This window comes from Mustela erminea, chromosome 2 (genome assembly GCF_009829155.1).
Source record: "Mustela erminea isolate mMusErm1 chromosome 2, mMusErm1.Pri, whole genome shotgun sequence".
NCBI classification, from domain to species: Eukaryota; Metazoa; Chordata; class Mammalia; order Carnivora; family Mustelidae; genus Mustela; species Mustela erminea.
In genome coordinates this window covers 11613389-11640190 of record NC_045615.1, presented here as the reverse complement: position 1 = coordinate 11640190, position 26802 = coordinate 11613389, and the positions used below count along the sequence as shown (strand labels likewise).

The following is a 26802-nucleotide window of genomic DNA, read 5'->3' as shown; positions in this document are numbered from 1 at the left end:
TGCAAAAGTTGGGTATTCATCCTTTCTGATGGCTGAGTAATATTCCCTTGTGTATAAGGACCACATCTTCTTTATCCATTCATCTGTTGTAGGGCTTCTTGTCTCTATCCACAGTTTGGCTATTGTGGACATTGCTGTTATGAACATTGGGGTGCATATGGCCATTCCTTTCACTATATCTGTATCTTTGGGGTAAATACCCAGTAGTGCAATTGCTGGGTCATAGGGTAGCTCCATTTTTAATTTTTGGGGGGACCTCTACATTGTTTTCCAAAATGGCTGTACCAACTTGCATTCCCAGTAATAGTGTAAGAGGGTTCCCCTTTCTCCACAACCTCTTCAACACTTGTTTCTTGCCTTGTCAATTTTTGCCATTCTAACTGGTCTAAGGAGGTATCTCAGTGTGGTTTTGGTTTGAATTTCCCTGATGGCTAATGATAATGAACACTTTTTCGTGTGTCTGTTAGCCATTTGTAGTCTACTTTTGAGAAGTGTCTGTTCATATCTTCTGCCCATTTTTGCCTTGATTATTGAAGAGACTTTTTTTCACCAGATATTTTTTCCTGCTTTGTTGAAGATTATTTGATCATTGAGTTGAGGGTCCATATCTGGACTCTTCATTCTGTTCCATTGGTCTATGTGTCAGTTTTTGTGCCAGTACCATGCTGTCTTGGTGATCACATTCTTGTAATATAGCTTGAAATCAGGTAATGTGATCCCCCAAGCTTTGTTTTTTCTTTTTCAACATTTCCTTGGCAATTCTCAGTCTTTTCTGGTTCCATACAAATTTTAGGATTGTTTGTTCCAGCACTTTGAAAAATGCCATTGTTATTTTGATTGTAGTGGTGTTGAAAGTATAGATTGCTCTGGAGAGCATAGACATTTTAACAACGTATATTTTTCCAATTCATGAGCATGGACTATTTTTCCATTTTTTTGTGTCTTTGATTTTTTTCATGAGTGTTCCATAGTTACTAGACTATAGATGCTTTACCTCTTCTGTTAAGTTTATTCCAAGGCATCTTTCAGCTTTTGGTGCTATTGTAAATGGAATTAATTCTCTAATTTCTCTTTCTACAGTTACATTGTTAGTGTATATGAAAGCAACTGATTTCTGTGCATTGATTTTGTATCCTGCTACATTACTGAATTGCTTAAGAGTTCTAGTAATTTGAGAGTGGAGTCTTTTGAGTTTTCCACATTAAGTATCATGTCATCTGCAAGGAGAGAGAGTTTGACTACTTCTTTGCCAATTTGAATACCTTTTATTTCTTTTTGCTGTCTGCTGTTGCTAAGATTTCTATTACTATGTTGAACAATAATGGTGGGAGCGAGCATCCTTATCATGTTCCTGATCTTAAGGGAAAAGTTTTCAGGCTTTGTCCTTTGAGAATGTATTTGCTGTGGGTTTTTCATAGATGGATTTTATAAAGGGGTACCTACTATAACATGATTTATCATAATTAATGTTGACCTTGATCAAATGGTTTGGTAGTATCTGTCCAGTTTCTCCACTGTAAAGTTACTCCTTCCTGCCCTTTTTATATTGTACTCTTTGGCAGTATGACATTTTGCACAGCCCATATATAAGGAATGGGGAACTATGTACTTTCCCCCAAATTCCTAACACCCACTAATCCTTGTATTGTCTTAGTACTGCCTTTTCCAGAATCTCATTTAAATGAAATCATTTACAGTCTCATTTAAATGAAATCATATACATTGGCTTCTTTCACTTAACGGTGTGTACTTAAGTTTCATCTATGTCTTTTTATTGGTTAATAGTTTCTTTTTTTTTAATTACTAAATGGTATCCTTCATATTGATATACCACAGTTTGTTTATTCCATTACATATTGAAGGTCATTTTGGTGACTACTAGTTTTTGGTGATTAAGAATAGATCTGTTGTAAACATTCATCTGATGGCATTTATACTGAAAAAGTTTCAAAGTGTTTGCATAAATGCTGATGACTATGATGGATTTTATGGTAAAATTATATTTAAAATTTTTTAAAAAAGGAATGAAAGTTACTCGTAGTCTGCATTCTGATAGTGTCAGTTTTTGGATTTTACCTATTCTTAGGGGTATGTGGCAGTATCTTGTTTTGATTTACAACTTCCTAATAACAAATGATGCTGCTTGCTGTCTGCTATTTTTTGTACATGTTCTTTGATGGGACAATCTGTTCAAATCTTTTCCCCTTTTTAAAATTTGGCTTTTGTATTATTGTTGAGATTTAAATGTGAGTTATATATTTTAGATTAAGTCTACTATCATATATGTGTTTTGCATATAATTTCTTTAGGACCATAACACTTTTTCATTCTCTATATGGTATCTTCAACAGAACATATATCTTTAATACTGATAAAATCCAATGTATCATTTTTTTTCTTTTATGGATCATGCTACTGGTGTTTTATCCAAAAAATTGTTGCCAAAGCACCTAGACATTTTTCTGTGTTTTCTTCAGAAAGTGTTACAGTTTCATGTGTCATATTTATGTCTAGAGTTCATTTTAGTAAATATTTGTGGATCTTGTAAAGTTTATATCTTTTCATGTTTAATATTCCTGGTACCATGTCAAGAAGATGATCTTTTCTACATTGGATTACATTTATTACCTTGGTGAAAATCAGGAGACTGCATTTATGTGGGTCTGTGTCTAGGTCTCTATTTTGTTTTACTAAAGTGTTTATTTTTTCACCGATATTATGCTGTTTTTATTACTATACATTATTTTTTTTAATTAATTTTTTATTTTTTATAAACATATATTTTTATCCCCAGGGGTACAGGTCTGTGAATCACAAGGTTTACACACTTCACAGCACTCACCAAAGCACATACCCTCCCCAGTGTCCATAATCCCACCCCCTTCTCCCAAACCCCCTCCCCCCAGCAACCCTCAGTTTGTTTTGTGAGATTAAGAGTCACTTATGGTTTGTCTCCCTCACAATCCCATCTTGTTTCATTGATTCTTCTCCTACCCACTTAAGCCCCCATGTTGCATCACCACTTCCTCATATCAGGGAGATCATATGATAATTGTCTTTCTCTGCTTGACTTATTTCGCTAAGCATGATACGCTCTAGTTCCATCCATGTTGTCGCAAATGGCAAGATTTCATTTCTTTTGATGGCTGCATAGTATTCCATTGTGTATATATACCACATCTTCTTGATCCATTCATCTGTTGATGGACATCTAGGTTCTTTCCATAGTTTGGCTATTGTGGACATTGCTGCTATAAACATTCGGGTGCACGTGCCCCTTTGGATCACTACGTTTGTATCTTCAGGGTAAATACCCAATAGTGCAATTGCTGGGTCATAGGGCAGTTCTATTTTCAACATTTTGAGGAACCTCCATGCTGTTTTCCAGAGTGGCTGCACCAGCTTGCATTCCCACCAACAGTGTAGGGGAGTTCCCCTTTCTCCACATCCTCGCCAGCATCTGTCATTTCCTGACTTGTTGATTTTAGCCATTCTGACTGGTGTGAGGTGATATCTCATTGTGGTTTTGATTTGTATTTCCCTGATGCCGAGTGATATGGAGCACTTTTTCATGTGTCTGTTGGCCATCTGGATGTCTTCTTTGCAGAAATGTCTGTTCATGTCCTCTGCCCATTTCTTGATTGGATTATTTGTTCTTTGGGTGTTGAGTTTGCTAAGTTCTTTATAGATTCTGGACACTAGTCCTTTATCTGATATGTCTTTTGCAAATATCTTCTCCCATTCTGTCAGTTGTCTTTTGATTTTGTTCACTGTTTCCTTTGCTGTGCAAAAGCTTTTGATCTTGATGAAATCCCAATAGTTCATTTTTGCCCTTGCTTCCCTTGCCTTTGGCGTTGTTCCTAGGAAGATGTTGCTGCGGCTGAGGTCGAAGAGGTTGCTGCCTGTGTTTCCTCAAGGATTTTGATGGATTCCTTTCGCACATTGAGGTCCTTTATCCATTTTGAGTCTATTTTTGTGTGGTGTAAGGAAATGGTCCAATTTCATTTTTCTGCATGTGGCTGTCCAATTTTGGGAAGTTTTTTTTTTAAAAAAAAAATAAATAAACCCTCCAAATATTTGAGAATTTCTCAACTTTTTAAAAATTTTTTTTAATTTCCTATGTAATTCTATAAGGACCTAAGAATATTTTGTACGTTTTATATTCTTTTAAATTTATTAGATTATTTATGACCCAGAACATTCCATATGAGGTTGAATGAATGTGTATTTTGTTCCTGTTGGTTGGAATATTCTAAAAATTTCAGCTAGATGCAGTATATTGAGAGTACTGTTCAAGTCAGCTATATCCTTTCTGATATTGTGCCTACTGGATCTATCAGTTACTACAAAAAGGAGTTAAACTCTCCAGTTATAGTAGTAGATTGTCTGTTTCCCTTTTCATTTCTCTTAGTTCTTGCTTTCTATATTTTGACACTCTATTGTGAGATACATGCATATAAAACACTGTTCGGTCTCCTAAGAGTTTTTGTCATTAACTATTTTTATCCCTGATAAATTTCCTTTTCCTGAATTCTGCTTAGTCAATACTCTGACAATTTTATCTTTTAGTTGATGTGTTAAATATATAATTGATATAGTTGGATTAATATCTTTAATATTTGTGACTTTTGTACTCATTGCATTTGTCCTTTATTGTCTTTCTTTTCTACTTCTATTTTTCTGACTTCTCTGGTTTTAATTAAGTATTTTATGACTTCATTTTTGTTCTCTTTTAGCATATCACTTATACTTCTTTGATAATGTTTTTTAGGTTTTGCTTTATAATTTACACTATACATTTATAACTAACCTACCTAAACAGACCATTTTATATACAGTGCAGGTATAGTAGTTTTCTCAAATTTCTCTTCTCTGTGACTATGCCGCCATTTATCTCACATATATACGTGGTATAACTACCCAATATATTGTTATTGTTTTAATTACTAAATGGTTAATATCTAGATTACTTACAAATAAGAAAGCTAAGGTATTTTAACTTTACCTTAATCCTTTTCCAACACTCTTCTTTGATTTTGTATATCTGAGCTTCTGATCTGTATAGTTTTTTTTTTCTCCTCCCTAAACTTTTTTTTTTTTTTTTTTTTTTTAACATTTATTGCACTGCAGGTTTGCTGATGATAAATTTCCTCATGGGAAACTTTGTGTTTGAAGAATAATTTCTCTGGATATAGAATTCTTGCTTGGTGAATTTTTCTTTCCAACAGTTTAAATATTTCACTCCACTTTATTGTTGTTTTCATGGACTCCAGTTTTTAAGAAGTCCACTGCTATTCTGATCCCTGTTTCTCAAAAGGTAAGGTGTTTTTCCTGGGCTTCTTTCAAGTTTTTCTCTCATTCTTGATTTTCCATAGTTTTAATATGACAAGCCTAGGTGTCGGCTTTTAGTATTTATCTTGGATGGTGTTGGTTGGCTCTGTGTTTTTATACTTTCACTGATTTTTGACAATTCTCAGCCATTATTACTTTAAATATTTCTCATGTTCCTTTTTCTTGTTTCTTTTTCTGGTATTCTTATCATATGTATGTTATGATTTTTGTAATTGTTCCACAGTTAATTATTTTTCATTCTTCTTTTCTCTTAGGTTTTTCAGCTTGGGAAAATTCTAGTGGCACATCTTTCACCTCACTGCTTATTTCCTTGGCTACGACCAGTCTGTTGATGGGTCCATCAAAGGAATTCTTCAGTTTTTAAAGTATTTTGTTGTGTTTGTTGTGTTTATTGTTACTAACATCCTAAGACTACTTTATTGGAGGTTTTTTTTTTTCCTAAGATTTCATTTCTTTGACAGAGAGAGCACAGGCAGGGGCAGTGACAGGCAGAGGGAGAGGGAGAAACAGGCTTCCCATTGAGCAGGGGACCCAATATGAGACTCCATCCCTGAACTGTGGGGTTATGACTTGAGCCAAAAACAGACACTTAACCAACTGAGCCATCCGGGCATGCCTACTTTCTTAGAGTTTTTATCTCTTTGTTTACATTGCCTACCTGTTTTTGCAGGTCATCTGCTTTTCTTTTTTCTTTTTTTTTTTTTTTAAAGATTTTATTTATTTACTTGACAGAGATCACAAGCAGGCAGAGAGGCAGGCAGAGAGAGAGGGAGGAAGCAGACTCCCCACTGAGCAGAGAGCCTGATGCGGGGCTCGATCCCAGGACCCTGAGATCATGACCTGAGCTGAAGGCAGTGGCCTAACCCACTGAGCCACCCAGGCGCCCCACGTCATCTGCTTTTCTAATGAAGACCTTAACATATTATTTATACTTAAATTCTCTGTTTGATCATTCCAAAATGTATGTCATCTCTGAATCTGGTTGTGATGTGTGCTTTGTCTCTTTACACTATTTTTTTTTTCTGCCTTCAGCTCTAGTTGTAACTTTTTTCTTGAAAGTTGGACATGATGTATCAGATAAGAGGAAAAAGGCTAAATAAATCTTTGGTTTAAGGTTTTGTTACTTTGCCTTAGAATTGGGCTATGTCTAATGTTTGCGTTAGCTGTAGGTATCAGAGATGTCAAATTTTTTAGCTTTATTTTTTTTTATTTTTTTATTTTTTGGCCTCCCCTGTTGCCTTAGGCTTTCTTAATGACTATTAGAAAGAGTCTGCACCTTTTAGCTCTTATAGCTATAATCTACTGCTAATACACTGGAACCCTATTAATGTGGTATTATGATATGAGAGAAAGGGAGCATTCTATAACCTTTTGATTAAATTTTAACTTTTTAGTGGATTTTTTGTCCACGGCCTGTGATCTTCACAAGTGTTTTGCAGTTCTCCTTAAATGAGACAGGAAAGCTACAGGTGGTACAATTGGGTAAGTGCCCTACTCCGAAGTGAAATAAAGCTCTGACCAAATAGTTTTTTTTCAAAAGTAGACATTTGTTGTGAAGAATGTTCTGGGACTATTTTAAAATGCTGTCTTTGCCCTACCCCATTCTGGACTTATGAGGATGTCTCTCTTGGCTTCACCATTTGAACTTGGTAGGGTTCCTGGAAGTAAAACCCACAAAAGGGTAAAGGGCTTCATTAGGTAACATCTATTCCAAGGAGTTTTTTGCTCTAATGCTAGCCTACACTCAAAATTACTCTTAAAATGTTCCTACCAGTTTATTGCTTCATTAACTTCTGCTCCAAGTAAACAGACCCCAAGTGTGACTCTCTATATTTTCCTGTCTCTAGATATCAGATAATAATTTGTTCTGTGGCTTCAACTCTCTGATGGGTCCCATATAAGTCACTGATTTCAGTTTACCTTTTTAAAATTTTTCTTGTTGAAAATTGTATGTGAAAACTTTTAGGTTCTTAAAATGTTAAAGGTAAAATCAGAAGTCAGCCATGATATTTTTAGGACTTTGGCTAATCATGATTGTATCTGTAGGGATATTTCAACTAATTAGTTAAAGCTGTCAACAGACTTAAAAGGAAACACTGTGTTTTATTTACATTGTGATTATTAATATTTCCTGGTGACAGTTACATTTCAGTTTTTATTTGAAGTTTAAATATGATTTGAATTTTTCTTCATATTATGAAATACTTAAGGAATTTTGAAACATATTCACTTCTACCAAACCAAGACCCTAGTGGTTAAAAAGAATAATCATGGACTAATTTAACAGTTGGAAAATTAATAGAATGACTCCATTTTGATCTGATATTCAAATTAATCATTACCATAACTGTTTGAGTCTGGCTATCTATGGACTTATTTATTTTTATTTTTGTTGTGTATTTAGAACTCCATGTGAAAATTGAAATCCTTTTATTGAAAACTTCCCTTGACTTCTATACTCTTGTAGCTTAGAAGCTATTGTAAAATTTGACCACCAGTGAGCATGAATGCAAAAAATACACATAGGAATTATTTCCATATTTTCGACTGTAACAGTTAATAATATGTGTTCCACTATTTAATAAAGGTTTTTTAAATGCTCTACACATATAAAATATCCACAAAAATATATTAGTATCACATAATTTATAATATATAATACCATGTACTATTTTTTTGTCAAATAACAGAATCAAGCTCTGTGCATGTCCAAATCAGATGTAAATTTAATTTTAAAGCTCCATTATATTTAAGTATTTGCTTTGTTTACCTTAAAATTATAACTAAAGTTATTTTATTTTTTATTTTTAAGATTTTATTTATTTGTCAGAGAGAGAGAGCTCAAGCAGGGAGAGTGGCAGGTAGAAGCAGACTCCCCACTGAGCAGGGATCCTGAGTGGGCTGGATCCCAGGATCCTGGGATCATGATCTGAGCCAAAGGCAAACACTTAACTGAGTGAGCTACCCAGGTGTCCATAACTAAGGTTATTTAGATATCAGCCATGTATATCTGATAAATGGTTCTGATTATTACATTCATAAAATGAAGTACAAAATATGATGTGAATGTTATTTATACAGCTACATACAAAATGTCATTCTATCTCTGCCAGGTATAAAATTGTCTACAATTTTACATGCACTCTCTACAGAACTTATATTTTCTATTTGAAAATTAAGTATAATTAAGAAAATTGATAAATATTTTTTATATAATCTCTAATTATAATATTCAGGTTTTACATATATATTTTTTTTCTGGATCATATGGTAGTTCTATTTTTAATTTTTAAAAAATTTTTTATAAACATATAAAGTATTTTTATCCCCAGGGGTACAGGTCTGTGAATCACTAGGTTTACACACTTCACAGCGCTCACCATAGCACATACCCTCCCCAATGTCCATAACCCCACCTCCCTCTCCCAAACCCCTTCCCCCCAGCAACCCTCTGTTTTGTGAAATTGAGAGTCACTTATGGTTTGTTTCCCTCCCAATCCCATCTTGTTTCATTTATTCCTCTACTACCCCCTTAACCCCCCATGTTGCATTTCCACTTCCTCATATCAGGGAGATCATATGATAGTTGTCTTTCTCTGATTGACTTATTTCGCTAAGCATGATACCCTCTAGTTCCATCCAATACATATATTTTAAGAAAAAAATTATTATCTTTGGTAAGAGTTTGAGGGAGGAATATAAATAATCAACTAATTTTAAAATATATAAATTTGTTGTTATAAAAGAAATTTTTTCCTTTAGATGTTTTAATTTCATCATTCACCATTTCAGTTTAGATCATAGACTCTACATAAATGTTGTAACAGAGAAACATATTTCTTCAATTATTTTTTCAAAAACCTCTCCATTCATCAGCTTATTTGAAAACTACTATAGTTGTCAGTATTTTAATATATTCAACATATCAGCAGGAAAATACAATATTGAAATTTTCACATTGTTTTTCTGTATAATTTGACTAAAATTTGCCCTATAAGAAATAAATCACAGTATAGATTTTTAGTTTGTAGAAATGACCAATGTGCTTTATCATTTTATTTCTTTAAATACAGAATGCTTGAGAACTTTAGAATGTGACTAACAAAACCAAAAAAAAAAAAATTTCAATGAACTGAGAGTATGATTTTCAATATATAGAAAAGACATTTACAATATTGCATTAAATTATATAATAAACTTCATTTTTATCTGAAGTATATAAATGATTTCATGTTCTAAAACTTACATAGAGAAAATGTGTTGCTATTAAAAACAGATCTTACATTAATAGTAGTTTTATAAGATATGGGAAAAAAAAATATTGGTTGACCTGAGAGTAGATTAGATTCTACCAAAATTGTACTAAGTTGGAAAATAAAATTGGCTGAAGCCTAGATATAAACAATGGATGTAAAGCACAGCACTTTCTAAGTAACTCCCATGATTTATATTTGTAATTAGTTGGAGGACTAGAAAAACAAAAGTGGGGAAGAAAAATTTGGAAGATATTTAATAAAATGTTACCTCATGGTTATGTTGATAACTTCTTTTCTTGAAAGTTTATCAAGACAGTTCAAACGGATGTCATAGGGAAGAATGGGAGGAGAGATGAGCAAGATTTCCCCACTCTATGAGCAACAAATAACATTTGGTATGAAATGAGATATGTACAGTACGTAAACAATTGACATGTTTTGAGGTAACCATTATGTGATATTTTTTCTCCCAAATCCAGCATATACAAAAAGAGAATAGGAATATATGCTGTGCATAAAGGAAAATATATACCTTACCAGGCTGGCAGATACATGTGAAGGTTTTGTGAAAGAAATACTATAAAGTAATTTATTTCCATAGAAATGAGTTTTATAGGGACGCCTGGGTGGCTCAGTGGATTAAGCCACTGCCTTCAGCTCAGGTCATGATCTCAGGGTCCTGGGCTCGAGCCCTGCATTGGGCTCTCTGCTCAGCGGGGAGCCTGCTTCTCTCTCTCTCTCTGCCTGCCTCTCTGCCTACTTGTTCTCTCTCTCTCTCTCTCTCTGTCAAATAAATAAAGAAATCTTAAAAAAAAAGAAATGAGTTTTACAAAAATAACATTTAAGATAAAGAGTAATTTCACAATTTCTGTGTTTTTGCTCAGAGCATTAGCCACAGATACACATATCACAGTGGTGTGAAACAAATAATATTTTGTATACTGCACCTCAAAATCCTCTGCTCTACATTTCAGAAGATCAGATACAGATGATCTGCTTTCAAAGACTATTCCTCTTCTTACTCTATAGAAACTATCTACTACCTTTACCTAATCTTTTACCTTACTTCCTCATTAGTACCTTTTATCTATTATTTTCAGTCTCATACCTTTATTGTTTTTTTCTTATCTACTGCCTTTATGTATGCATTTTTCATTATTTGAAAAATACAGAGATTTCCTTTTTTATTTTTAAGATTTATTTTATTTATTTGAGAAAAAGAGCATAAGTCAGGGTGAAGGATCAGAGGAAAGGTTCTCAAAAAGACCCCACTGAGCAGGGAACCCCATAGGGGGGGCGCAATCTCATAACCCCAAGATCTGACCTGAGCTGAAATCAGTGTGGGAGGCTTTAATGACTGAGCAACCCAGGTGCCCTCATAGCACAACATCTTTACTGGAAAAACACAGATATTCCTTTCAACTTCTTTCCATCTTGGATAATATTCTCTAAAGAAGTATTTTCCTAAAAACAAAACAAAACAAAAAACAAACAAAAAAAACCCTCTCTGTCAAGTAAATAAATAAAAATCTTAAAAAAAGTATTTTCCTACATAGTCAAAATAGCATTAAATCTAACAAAATCAATTATTGTTTTTAACACCATCTAATATCTAGTGCATATTTAAATTCCCACTTGTGTTCAAATGTTCTTTAGAACAAGTTTGTCGAAACAGTCTATCAAAAGTAGTCTTTGTGAAAGGGTCTTAGAACCAAACAAAAGTTTGGTTTATCACAAACAATTCTTTTAATAGTTTTTGGACTTATTAATAGCCCTTCTTGAAACAATATTTCATGACATGTGGCAAAATAGTTTTTTTTTTTTAATTTTCCATTTCTTTTTACTTTTTCCATACAACATAAGCATGTCCTACAGCATTAAATACTCTTGGGAAACAAATACGTTCGTGGCTTCCTAATAGTCCATTGTATGAGGGTGTCATAACTTCCAATTTCCCATTGTTGTATACTTAGTATTTTTCTAATTTTCTTAATTTTTCATTATTGTAAATTATGTTTTTATTAATGCACATGTCTATATTTATGTTTGAATTTTGCCTATTCTGATAATGATCTTCATAAGAGTTGTGCTTTCTGTAGCTTTCAAGATAGAAGGTGATTATTTAGTCAGTGCAGGTTTATAATATATGACTATTCAGAGAAAAGTTTATACATGTATCTCTGATACCTGTGAATACTTCTTTATTTCTATCACATCAACTAATTTTTATGCCTTCAAACTGAGGCTACTATGAAAATATATCAGGATATTTATGGGCTAACTTGTTCTCTCCAATTAGTAAAACACTTCATTTCTAAAATTCAGAATTTTCTCTTTAATGCCAGAAAATAATGTCCTAAATGCCTACTTCATGCTGACTTAAATTCACCACTTTTATAAGGAGAAAGAGTGCTTAAAGCACTTAACAAAAAATAACAAAGCTCTACAACTTCTTTTTTTTTTTTAAGATTTATTTATTTCATAGGAGGGTGGGAGAGGCAGAGGGGGAGGGAAGAAGACTCTCCACTGAGTGCAGAGCCTAATATAGGGCTCAGTCTCCCAACCTGGAGATCACAACCTGAGCCAAAAACAAGAGTCAGATGTTCTTCCAATTGAGCCATCCAGGATCCCCAAAACTCTACAAGTTCTAAGCCAACTTGAATCCCCAAAGGGTAATTTTTTAAAGATTCATTTATTTATTTGAAAGAAAGAGAGAACACCTGAATAGAGGGAGGGTCAGAGGGAGAGAGAGAATCTTAAGTAGACTCCATGTTAAGCATGGAGTCTTGATCTCAGAACCCTGAGATCATGATCTGAGTTAAAACCAAGGGTTGGATATTAACCAACTGAGCTATCTAGGTGCCTCTAAAATATTTTTTTAAAGTATCAAATAGAGTCACAGATCTGAAGAATACAATAACTGAGTTGAAAATACACTAGAGGGGTTCAACAACAAACTGGATGAAACAGAAGAAAGGATCCATGAACCCAGAACCATTTCAGTGAAATTCATCCAATCACAGAAGAAATAGAGAGAAAGAGAAAGAAAAGCAAGAGAAAGAAAGAAAAGAAAAAGAAAGAAAGAAAGAAAAAAAGAGAAAAAAAGTGAAGTTAGATTATTTGCATTATAGGGGTGTCCAAAGAAAAGAAAGAAAAAGGGGAAAAAACCTTATTTGAAGAAATAATGGCTGAAAAATTCCCTAAGCTGGAGAAGGAAACAGACATCCACCAAGAAAGCCCAAATTACCCCAAATAAGATGAACCCAAAGAGATATACACCAAGACATATTTTATTTAAAATGTCAAAAGTTAAAGACAGGGAGATAATCTTAAACCAGTTGGGGAAAAACACCTTTTTATGTGCACGGGAAACCCTGTAAGGCTTACTTCAGCAGAAATTTTATAGGTCAGAAGGAGTAGCACAATATATCCAAAGTACTGAGAGGAAAAAACTTCCAGCCAAGATATTCTACCTGGGAAAGCTATCATTTAGAATTGAAGGGAAGATAAAGAACTTTTCAGAAAAAGTTACAAGAGTTCATCACCATTGATGTTAAACAAAATTCTTTAGGCTAAAAAATAAAAGGTGTTAACTAGTAACAGGAAAACATTTGAAAGTATAAATCTCACTGATAAAGGTAAATATATAGTAAGGTAAAAATTAATCACTTAAAAAGCTAGTATTGAGGTTAAAAGACTAAACTAGTACAAATAACTATAACTACAATGGTTAATTAAGGGATATACAAGATAGAAAGTATAAAACCTGATGCCAAAAACCAAAAAATGTTAGAGAGAGTAAAAATGTAGAGCTTTAGAATTCATTCAAACTTAAATTATCAATTTAAAATGGACTATAATAAATGTTATATATAATCCTCATGATAGTGATGAAGCAAAACCTATAGTAGTTACACAAAAGGTAAACTGTAGGCATACCACTATGGCCATTAAAACACAAAGGAAGAGAACAAGAGAAGAAGAAGAAATGAAGAACTACAATATAGCCAAAAAACAATTAACTAAAAGGCAACAATTACTTTAATGTATATGGACTAAATTCTCCAATAAAAAGACAAAGAGCAGATGAATGGCTGGAAGAAAAAAACAAGCATATCTATATACAGGTAGATATAGATATATAGATTGTATAGATATAGATAGATATCCTACAGAAAACTTACTTCAGTTGTAAGGAAACACATGGACTGAAAATGAAGGGATGGAAAAATATATTCTATCCAAATGAAACAACAACAAAAAAATCTGACAAAGCTATAGTTAGATAAAATGAACTTTAAAAAATAATCTGTACAAAGAGATGAAGAAGGACATTACATACTCATACAGCAGTCAATCCAACAAAAGGTCATAACATTTGTAAATATTTACACTTTCAACATATAAGCATCTAAATATGTGAATATTAACAGGACTAAAAAAGGAAAAAGATAGCAATACAATGGTAGAATGGAACTTTAATACTCCACTTATATCAATGGAAAGATCTTCCAGACAGATATGCAATAAGGAAACATTACCCTTAATAACATGTTGGACCAGATGGACTTAACAGATATTTATAGAACATTCCATCCAAAAGCAACTAAATACACATTCTTCTCAAGTAGATATGTAACATTCTCCAGGATACATCATAGGTTAGGTCACAGAACAAGTCTTAATAATAAATTTAAGAATACTGAAATTATATTAAGTACCATTTCTGACCAAAAGGGAATGATACTAGAAATCAGTTAAAAGAAAGCTGTAAAATCCAAAAATACCTAAAAATCAAATCAAAAGAGAAATAGAAAAATACCTTGAGATAAATGAAAACACACCAAAACTTATAAAATGCATCAAAAGCAGTTCTAAAAGGTATGTTCATAGTGGTAAATGCCTACATCAAGAAACAAGAAAAAAAGTTACAAATAAACAATTTAACTTTACATCTAAAGGAACTAGGAAAAGAACAAATGAAGTTAAAAGTTAGTAGAAGGAAGGGATTAAAAAAGATTAGAGCATAAATATATAAAATAAAGACTAAAAATACAATAGATGAGATTAATTAAACTAAAAATTGGTTTTCTAAAATTTTTATTTAAATTCCAGTGTAGATAACATACAGTGTTAGATTAATTTCAGGTGTACAATATAGTGATTTATCAACTCCATATATTACTCTGTACTCACCATGACAAGTGTACTCCTTAATCCCCATTGCCTATTATACATTACCCCCACCCACCTCCTCTCTGGTAATCATCAGTTTGATCTCTATAGCTAGGAGATATACTTCTGTTTCATAGTTTGTCTCTCTATGTCTCTTTCTTTTTCCCTTTGCCTATTTTTGTTTGTTTGTTTCTTAAATTTCACACATGAGTGAAATTATATGGCATTTGTCTTTCCTTCATTTGTTTTGCTTAGCATTATGCCGTCTATCTCCAACCATGTCATTGCAAAGGGCAAGGTTTCATTCTTTTTTATGGTTGAATAATAGTTCATTATGTATATATACAATATCTTATTTATCCATTTATCTATAGAACACTTGGGTTGCATCCATAATTTTGCTATCGTAAATAATGTTTCAATAAACAGGAAGGCATGTATCCCTTGAATCAGTGGTTCTGTATTTTAAGGTAAATTGGTGCAATTGCTGAATCATAGGGTAACTCTATTCTTAAATTTTTGAGGAACTTATATACTGTTTTCCACAGTGGCTGCACCAGTTTAAATTCCCACCAACAGTGTAAGAGAATTTATTTTTCTCCACACTTGCCAACACTTGTTGTTTTTCATGTTTTTGATTTTAGCCATTCTGACAGATGTGAGTTTTATGGTTCATTATAGTTCTAATTTACATTTCCATGATAATGAGTGATGCTAAGCATCTTTTTATATGTCTGTTGGCCAACAGGATGTCTTTACTGAAGAAATGTCTGATCATTTCTTCTGCACAGGTTTTAAGAAATTGAAGATGATACAAAGAAATGAAAAGACATCCCATGCTCATGCATAGAGAGAACAAACATTGTTAAAATATCTATACTACCAAAGTAATCTATAGATTTAATGCAATCCTTATCAAAATACCAAGAGCATTTTTCACAGAACTAGAACAACAACAACAACAACAACAAAAATCTTAAAATGTACGTGGAACCACAAAGAGCTCAAATAGCCAAGTGATTTTGAAGAAGAAAGGCAAAACTGGAGGTATCACACCAGACTTTAAGTCATATTATGAAGCTATAGTAATCAAAACTATATGGTACTGGTACACAAACAAGTATATCAATAAAATAGAAAATCCAGAAATAAACCCACAATTATTTACTCAGTTAATCTTTGACATATCCAAAAGACAGTCTCTTCAAAATGGCACTGAGAAAACTGAGCAGCTACATACAAGAGAATGAAACTGAACCACTTTCTTACATCATACACAGAAATAAATTCAAAATGGATTAAAGATATAAATGTGAGGTCTGGAACCATAAAAATCCTAGAAAAGAGCACAGGCAGTAATTTCTCTGACATTGGCCATAGCAACATTTTTTCTAGATATGTCCCCTGAGGCAAGGGAAATAAAAGCAAAAATAAACTATTGGGACTACATCAAAATAAAAAACTTCTGCACAATGAAGGAAGCAGCAAAATTAAAAGGCAACCTACTGAATGAATGAGAAAAGATGTTTGTAAATGACATATCTGATAAAGGTTAATATCCAAAATATGTAAAGAATTTGTACAATTTAACACCCCAGAAACAAATAATCCAACTAAAAGCTGTTTTTTTTTTAAGTGTATAAACAATACTGACAGAGTCAGAGAGTTTAAAGAGCTAGACTCACCAAGAAAGAGAGAGGAGATTTAAATAAATAAACTCAAGAATCAGAGAGTTGCCTCTATAAGTGATACCACAGCAATGCAGAGGATTATAAGAAAACAATATAATAACTATTTGTCAACATATATGAGTACCTGGAAGAAAAATATAAATTTTTAGAAACATACAATCTACCAAGACTGAGTCACGAAGAAACATAAAATCTGAACATACCAGTTATTAGTAAGGAGATTGAAGCAGTAATCAAAAACCTCCCTAGAAACAAAGGACCAGGGATAGATGACTTTACTACCAATTTATACCAGTAAATTCTACCAAACATTTACAGAAAGATTAGTACTAATTCTTCTCAGCTCTTTAGGAAAAAAAAAATAATGAAAAAGAAGAAGAGGAGGAGGAAAGAATTGCAAACCCACTTATGAGACCAGCATTACCCTGAAGCCATAATCAGAGAAGAATGGCACAAACAAAAAATTATAGGCCAATATCCCTGATGAATACATCTATAATAATGTTCAACAAAATATTAACAAATCCAATTCTATAATACATTAAAAGGATCATATACAATGATTAAGTGGACTTTATTCCAGGGATGCAGAACAATAAATAATGAAATAACGTGAATGCCATATTAATAAAATGAAGAATAAAAGTCATGATTTTCTTAATAGATGCAGAAAAAAACACTTGACAAAACTCAATATCTATTCATGATAAAAACTCTTAAAAAACTATATATCAAGTGTATCTCAAAGCATAAAGTCTATATATCACAAGCCATCATCTAATATTATATTCAATAGTGAAAGATGAAAGCTTTTTTTCTAAGATCAGGAATGAGAGTGCCCATTTTTGCCACTTTTATTTAACATGGTATTGGAATTCATAGCCAGCACAATTAATTAAAAAAAGGAAATAAATGTAACCAAATTGGAGAGAAAAAAGTAAAACTGTCACTATTTGCAGATGACATGGCACTATATATAGAAAATTCTAAAGGCTCCACCAAAAAACTGTTAGAAATAATGAATAAATTCAGTATTGTTGCATAACACAAAATCCATATACATAAATGTGTTGTCTCTATACACTAATAACTATCAGAAAGACATACTAAGAAAATACTTCCTTTCACAATTTTATCAAAAAGTTAAAATACTTAGCAATAAATGTAACCAAGGAGGAGAAAGACCTGTACATTGAAAACTGTAAGACATTTGATAAAAGAATTTGAAGACAAATGAATAGAAAGATACTCCATTGTCATGGATTGGAAGTACTAATGTCATTAAAATGTCCATACTACCCAAAGCAATCTACAGATTTAATACAATCCATATCAAAATTCCCATGGCATTTTTCACAAAAATAGAACAAACCATATTAAAATCCGTATGCCCACAAAAGACCCCAAACAGCCAAAACAATCTTGAAAAAGAAGACTAAAGCTAGAGGCATCACACTCCTTGATTTCAAACTATACCACAAATCCACAGAATCAAAACAGAATGGAACTGGCATAAAAATAGACACATAAAGGGGCCTGTGGGTGGCTCAGTTGGTTCAGCATCTGCCTTCAGCTCATGTCTTCATTTCCGGGCCTTGGGATTGAGCCCTGCATATCTCTATCTCTCTCTCTCTCTCAGATAAATAAATAAAATCTTAAACAAAATAGGCACATGTATCAATTGAACAGAACAGAATTGAGAAATAAATCCATGAATATATGGGCAATTAATTTATAACAAAAGAGTCAAGAATATACAACGAGAAAGGGGCAGTTTCTTCAACAAATGATGTCAGGAGAACTGGGCAGTCTCATGAAAAAGAATGAAACTATACCTCTATCTTAAACATACACAAATAATTAATTCAATATGGGTTAATGATTTGGATGTATGTTTCAAAATCATAAAACTCCTGGAGAAAAACATTGGCACTGATATCAGTATTGGTTGTGATTTTTTTGGATCTAATTCCAAAAGTAAAGGCAACAAAAGCAAAGATAAATAAATGGGACTAAATAAAACTAAAAATGTTCTGCACAGAGAAAGAAAACATCAACAAAATGAAAAGGAAACCTGTGAAATAGGAAAAATCTATGTATAAATTATATATTTGATAAGGAGTTAATATGTAAAATATATAAAGAATTCCTATAACTCAATCACAAAAAACAATCAGATCAAAAAATATTTCAAAGAAGACATATGGATGCATGGCCAACAGGTACATGAAGAGGTGCTCAACATCACTAATTATCAGGGCAATGCAAATCAAACCCACAATGATATATTACCTCATGCCTATTATAGTGGCTATTATCAAAATTACAAGAAATAAAAAGTTATTGGCAAGGATGTGGAGAAAAGGGAACCCGTAGGCACTGTGGGTAGAAATGTAAGCTGGGGAAACCACTATAGGAAAAATATGTGAATTTCCAAAAAAAAAAAAAATTGAAAATAGAATTTCCTTATGATCTAGCAATTCCACTTCTGGGTTTCTATCTAAAAAGAGCAAAACACTAACTTAAAAAGATGTGTTCACTTTTATGTTCATTGTAGCATTATTTACAATAACCAAGATATGGAAAAACCTAAGTGTCCATCAATGGATGAATGGATAAAGAAAAAAAATATATATATATATATAATTATTTTCAACAATATGGATAGACCTTGACAGCATTATGCTGAGTAAAATGAGTCAGACAGAAATAAAGACTCTATTATCTCACTTGTATATGGAATATAAAAAAATGGCAAGAATAAAAGTTTAAAAATCAAAAACCAAGCTCATAGTTACACACAACAAATGGTAGTTGCCAGAGTTGAAGGGTGGGTGAAATGAAGTGGGTCAAAAGATGCAAACCTTCAGTTACAAATCAGTAAGTCATGAGGATGTAATGTACAGCATGATCACTATACTTTATAATACTGTACTACATATTTGAAAGTTGCTAAGAAAGTAGATCTTAAAAATTCTCATCACACACACACACACACATTTAAAACTATGTATGGCAACAGATGTTAACTAGATTTATTGTGGTTATTCTTTTGTAATAACAAATCATTATGTTGTACACCTGTAACTAACATAATGTTATATGCCATTATACCCCAATTTTTAAAAATGAAGAAATTTTGCCACATTTGAAAACATAAGAATAAGAAATTGGAAATATTTGAGTATGGCAATAACAAAATGTGTGTGCTGAGCATAAAGAGAGTTGGTACTGGTGAATGAGGCAAAGATACACTTAGGAATGGCCCTGGTTGTTCTATGGCCCACATTAGTTGCTAATAAATAAATATTAAAAGCACTACAGCTAATACATAAATAAATAAATAGATAAATAAAACACAGCTACTCCTGCAAGAAAATGCATGTAATTATTATATAAATAGAAATTTCTATAACTCTCCTTTTTGATGTCACTCAGTATGTATCTTTTAGTACTCCGTGGAAAAGCACTACTTAACATTTTTATCTTTTGTTATATGAAATGTGAAAAAGATATATTATAGTTAAGTGTATGATCTTATAACACTATGTAAAGTGAATTTTAAGAACTATTAATCATTTCTCTTTAAAGTGCCTTCTGGGTGCTAAAAATCCTGTGTGAAATGATCTCATTATCAAATATGCATTTTTTACTCATATTTTGACCTTCATCTTCACATTTCCATTTTAAACAATGCTATACTTTAAAATTTATAATCATCCCTATTGTGAAAAAGATGTTTCCTTCCAAAGCACTCTCATGCATAAAGTTTGTGTTCATAGAAAATACTTAATTTCTGCATTTTATTCACTTATACTATTGGAAGTTATCCAAATATTAAGACCAATTTATTAAATTGGTTATCAAACAAAATTTTTATAATATAATTATTTTGTATACTTTTTGAAGATGAAGAAAAAGCATTTTATTTCACATGTATATGTGGAAAGACAGAGATTGCTTTGATTTTTATGTAATTTACATATATCTTTTAAAATTGACAACCATTTTTTCTTTTTTTAAAAATTTTATTTATTTATTCATGAAAGACAGAGAGAGAGGGAGACAGACGCAGAAGGAAAAGAAGGCTTTCTGCACAGCAGAGAGCTGGTTGTAGAACTCAATCCCAGAACACTAGGATCATGACCCCAGCCAAAGTCAGCTGCTTAACCAACTGACCCACCCAAGCACCTGACTAAATATTTTCTTGAAACATTATCAAGTATCTCTGCAAATATATTTGGATATCTAAATCATAATTATATTTTAATTATCTTTAATGTAAAAAAAAAAAGTAACTCAAGGATACATGCTCATTTTTAAACAATTCAGACTTCTATAGAATAAGAAATGAAAACTCCTTTTTTATCCTTAATCTCATGCTTCTTTCCAAAAGTAACAACTATTAACAGGTGGGTGTGTATCTTTTTAGTTATTGTCTCATAGATTTATATTTGTAGAGTACTTATTTTGGGTGTTTTCATACCTTTCAAAGATTAAATATTGATCTTAAGTTAACAAGGAGTATACAGTTAGAATATGTAACACTCAAACATAGAATTTGTATTTCACCAATTATGCAGTGATACATATCTTTATTTTATTCTCATATCCTGGGAGTAACATTCATTTTAATGTGAGAATGAATGTTCTCCTATACGTATCTGTAATGTAAACACAAAGTTTAGGTGTCAATGTCTTTTTATAATTGAAGAGAATGTTACATATTAATCTGTATGGATATTTTTGTCTATTTTCTGAGAGCAATCTATAGATATGCATTCTATATATACATAATTATATACTGCTCTTATTATGCAACCTCTGTTCCACACCTCTCATTTAATGGCCCATTAAAACATCTTTGCTTAACTCAATAACACTTTTGGACACTCTATTTTATTTCCAAAGGACCATGTTAAGTATATATACTGTATACCCCAGAAGTTATTTTTGTGAAAACTAGCAGCATGGTTTACTCTTTTTAGAACATTTCTTTTTAGGCTCCCTGTTAGGCTCTAAGAATATAGACATGGATTACTGTGTTATTTGTAATTGCTTATGTCTGACTTGTCCAAGCTGACAAAGTTATCTATTGCCCTCCTCACTTTTAACTTAATACATGATAAAACACTGTGTTGTTGTTGATTTTGTTGGAGTTTAAGGGCAATAATGATTGTCTTCTGTGGAAAAAAAAAATTGTTATCCTTTGTAAAGCAGTGACTCTCACTTTACTAGGGCTAACAGTCCCCTGTTAAACTTGTTTAAACACACAAAATGATTGGCACTACCACAGGAAATGTTAGCTTTTTCAACAATGGTTCTTTAAATACTGATCTACTATTACTCTTAAGTTGAGTGGTTACAAGAGCACTTTGGCAAATACATTCTTGGAGTAGGATCTAAGGTATTGCTGAATTTCTTGCTTATGAGCAAACAATTGTGTCATCATCAGTATGCAACTAAGCACCTTTTTTTCCTAATCCAGAGTCTGCAGAACCAATATGGGAGTTTTAGCCAAAATATTCAATTTAATGATTCCTTGTTCCCCAGTAATAGTAATAGTAAATACAGTAAATGATAATATTAATAGTAATATATAAAGTTACAGAGAAACTTGTAGGGAATGCAAGCACAATAGTCTTTTCTTAAAACCACATACATTCACCCTCAAAAATGAACATATAACTAAAATTATATCTGAACTAATTGCTTCCTGTTCAATTAAGCGATATTTTTGGCCAAGAGTTGTTGACATTGTCTTGTTCCCCCTGGCTAGTCTTTGAATTATGATATGTAGAATCCACCCTATTTCAGACTTTTTTATTAAAAAATGAAGAGGCTTGAGCTGAGAGCAAAAAAATCCACAATTCCCTTTGAATGGTTAAGATTTAGGTCCTAAGATTAAGGTCTAGTTTATCTCATTCATTAAGATTTGTTTATTTATTTGAGAGAGAGAGAGAGAGAATCTCAAGCAGACTGTGCACCAAATGAGGAGCCTGACCGGGGGCTCTCACGATCTTGAGATCATGACCTAAGCCAAATGCAAGAGTCCAATGCTTAAACAATTTAGTCAACCAGCTGCCCTAGTTTATCCCATTCTTGCATTTACTTAACTCTTCTTCTGAGACTTAAAAGTGATGGGCCAAAATGGATAACAAGAGATGTCCTCAGCTACTAACCTTAATGTAGAAATCCACTTAACAAGAAAGCGCATACCAGTCCAGGTTTTGGATAATAGCCAGCAAGCCTTTGTATTGCCAGTTGAATAGCAGTTATTAGGGACCACCCAATGATCTGGTTTGGGTCCAAATTTCTGCATAGTTTTATCAAATAATATTATACATTTTTGGCACCATCATTAAAAGATAATGAAGTTGTTTCTTCACTAATGTTGAGTACACTGTCCAATTTGTCCTAAATGTGCAGGTAATGACATATAAAGTCTTTTTAAGATTTCATTTGAGGTCACAGGCAGCCACTCTTAAGTGTGAAAGGGATTATTTCCATGTAATAAATGCCGTTTTCTAACTCTGGAACAAAAGGATGGCATTGTATAATATTTCATAATATTCTCCTTGAATTTCTGCAAAGACATGGTGTTGTGTTTTTTGTTTTGTTTTGTTTTGTTTTGTTTTGTTTTGTGAGAAGTGGTATTTTGTTTAGGTATAATGTTTGACATATTGATCAACCAGGGCATTTACTTTTGCTTTGATATATTTTTGAATTCCTTGTTCTATCTTGAAAATAGCCAACTTATTAAAAACCATTGAAGGAGTGCCTGGGTGGCTCAGTGGGTTAAAACCTCTGCCGTTGGCTCAGGTCGTGATCCTGGGGTCCTGGGATCAGTCCCGCATCAGGCTCTCTGCTCAGCAGGGAGCCTGCTTCCTCCTGTCTCTCTGCCTGCCTCTCTGCCTACTTGTGATCTCTGTCTGTCAAATAAATAAATAAAATCTTTTTTTTAAAATAAAAACCAACATTAGAGCTATTAAATGCCCATCTGCCAACCATTCTAAATTAGGGTTTCTTCTTAGGTTAAGCATTTCTATATTTTATAAAGCTTTCTGAAATAATAGACTATCACAAAAGGATTTCCACTATAAATATATATATATAAACCCCTTCTTTTGACTTAGACAGGAAGTTTTTGGGACCACAACAAATTCAGTTATCTGGACATACTTTTGCCCTCTAGGAAGGAGTCATATTCTAGGGTGAGTTGAGATCTGTTACAATGTATCCTGCCTGATGTTTTTCTGATTTTATTCTTAAGATATAATCAACAAACCAACATTATTAAACCAAGATTTCTAGGAATGTTGAAATAAACTTATTAAGGGGTCTTTTAATAAATCTATTAGACATTTAAGAAACTGTTTAGAGTCATGGATTTCCATTCTATGGGAGAAGAAAAGTAGGATTTATTTTTTTAAGTTTATTTTTTGTAGACTGAATTTCTTTAAATTTTATTTTAATTTTTATTGTGTTATATTAGCCACCATACAATACACCATTAGTTTTTGATGTAGTGTTCCAAGATTCATTGTTTGTGTGTAACACCCAGTGCTCCAAGCAATACGTGCCCTCCCTAATACCACCTACCAGGCTTACCCATTCCCCACCCACTTCCCTCTAAAACCCTCAGTTTGTTTCTCAGAGTCCACAGTCTCTCATGGTTCATCTTCCCCTCTGACTTCCCCCACTTCACTTTCCCTTTCCTTTTCCTAATGCCTTCCATGTTATTCCTTAAGCTTCTCAAGTGAAACCATATGATAATTGACTTACTCTGCTTATTTCACTCAGCATAATCTCCCAACTTTTGAAACGTAGAATTTAAAGCTGCCAGTGGATAGCCCCAGCTTTTAAAAGCTGAGTACCTTAATGCTATAACCACAAGGAACTAAATTCTATCAATAACCTAATAAGCCTGGAGAAGGACCTCAAACTCTGGAACAGAACTACAATGTGGCTAATGCCTTGATTTCAGTTTTCAATGCCCTTAGCAAAGGGCCCATCTAAGCCTCTTCTGGACTCCAGACCCGCAGACATGGTGATATAACAGGTGTATGCTGTTTTAAGTACCTAAGTTTGTGCTAGTTTGTTGTGCAGCAATAGGAAATTAATACATTTGGAACCTATAACCTTCTAGTGAGCCTTAGGAATCATCTTTGTGATCTCTTAGTTAGTAACCTGGGAAATTTCTGAAGTGTTACAATTTTTTCAGGAGTGAAACATACCCTTCCTTGGAATAAATTATGTTCCCAAAAATAATCTTTAACAAAATTTTTACTTCTCTTCAGAAAGTGTATAGCCTATTAGAGATAAAACATTAAGTAGATAGAATCAGTTCCAGAGTCCAACTGTATTTTAGAGTACAACAAAAGATGACCAATATATGAGATAAAAAACAAAATATAGGAAAGTATAAGACTCTTGAAGTTCTGATTGAGGACTTTAATTTTCCCAGGAGGAAGCAAAGAAATGGCTCTTTGGGTAAAAAAAACAGAAAACATATTTACAGCTGTGAAATACACAGCTTTGTGTTACACTTGGATTTGGTACTACAGATAAATAGGAAATGATTATTATATTTATGTTGCTGAGATTCTGAACAAATCTATATCTTGGCTCTTTGGATTTTTTTTAGCCTAAAGAATAAAATCATTATAAGGAAAAGCACAGGGATTAATGACTCATTTATCTATTAGATTTTTATCATTTTGATTTTGATACCCTTTTGATTATGGTTTCAGACTATGATGCAAATCTTGGTGGCTGTTTGGAGGGTTCAATCTGAAATTGATAGATTCAGTCCAAATAATATTAGAAAAGTAACACCATTTGTGCCCAGAAGTGTGATTACTTCTTAGACCTTCAATGTCTACTAAGAATACAGATAAATCATTGTTTAAATTATCTAAGACCTGATTTTGAGAGTCCTCAGGAATGTCGAGTAGGCCATCAGGAGAGCATCTGTTTTACAGTAAATCCCCCACACCACCCCATTTATTTAGTGGATGTGATGTCACAAAGGAGGAAAGAATGTTGCTCAATTAAAGGTCTGATGGTAACAGTTGGACTGGGACATAGAAAGTGTTTGATGACCGCTGAAGGTCCCTGGCCCATGATAGTCATTGACTCCCAAGGAGAGGTTTAATAACAGTGTCAGGATATATGGCAGATATCATAAGGGCATATCAATCAAAAACTTGCAAGATTTTTCCTTTAATATTTAGAGAAATTAGACTTTATGATATAGCAGGATATTGGTCACTTGATTCCCCCTTGGAGAAACTTCATTCATTGCCCACTTTATTCTTTTCCCTATTGTTTCTTAGTTAAGAGAATACAATTATTTATCTAATAACTTTTCTGTTCAAAGTATATAAAATTGGGGAATTAAGAAGAGTCTATAAGAAATATTTTGTAGGGATAGCCTTTTGCCTTTATTAAGCAGGATTTAATAGTTTCACTGTCAGTTCTAGCTATATTCTTTTTCTATATGAAATTTCACATTTATTCTCCACTCTGTGCTGCTCACCAGAATGGGTCTCTCCCTTACATCTTTCTCCAGTAAATTCTACTTTTATTTTTACTCAGATCATGTCAGTATAGTGGTCAGGAGCTAGAGAGTTAGAGTCACTCTCTGAAGTTCTGGTTAAGCTGCAGTCCTAGTTAGGTACTTGGAACATGTCTTTGCAAATATCCCTTCCCCTCCTCTAGAGGTAATGTTGGGCTGAGTATGCAGTCTACCCTTCTTTGAAACAAGGGGTTGGGGGATGTAGTTAAAGTTTTGTTCTCTCACAACTACACTGGGATCTCATCTGTACCCTCAGGCCTTGCTTATTAGGGCTCTGTTTCCATATATAGTTGATGACACTGGGTGGAAAATTAGCCAGTGGATGTTGTTTCACTCTCCAGATTGCACCATTGGACAAGTTTTCTTAAGAAAAAAGAATCAAGAGGGTTGCTGGGGGGAGGGGGTTTGGGAGAGGGGGGTGGGATTATGGACATTGGGGAGGGTTTGTGCTTTGGTGAGTGCTGTGAAGTGTGTAAACCTGGTGATTCACAGACCTGTACCCCTGGGGATAAAAATATATGTTTATAAAAAATAAAAAATTAAAAAAAAAAAAAAGAAAAAAGAATCAAATATGTATCTCTAATCTTCTCTGTAAATACCTGGTGGGGGTTCATGAAAGAAAAGCTTGTAAAGGAGTGTGAACATAGTTGTCTCTTATGGCTTCCAGCTTTCATACTCTCCCATACTCAGAGTTCAGCAATCAGCCAAAATCTAGTTGATTCTTCTCACCAGCTTATGCACCATTCAA

General features: G+C 33.0%; 1 protein-coding gene across 3 annotated transcripts in view; it reads right to left on the bottom strand.

Annotated features, from left to right (window-relative positions):
* The window catches only part of ADAM29 (ADAM metallopeptidase domain 29), a 60211-nt gene extending 34757 nt beyond the window's left edge, over window positions 1-25454 (bottom strand). The window contains exons 1-2 of one of the 3 annotated variants that reach the window (XM_032332239.1): window positions 25399-25442; window positions 9877-9980 (exon numbers count right to left, since the gene is read on the bottom strand). The gene's annotated coding sequence lies outside the window, so the exon portion shown is untranslated. Of the gene's footprint in view, window positions 1-6950; window positions 7014-9876; window positions 9981-25398 lie in introns of those variants that run through there. The other 2 variants (XM_032332240.1, XM_032332241.1) reach the window with 2 other exon arrangements.
* Window positions 25455-26802: the final 1348 nt, after the last annotated feature.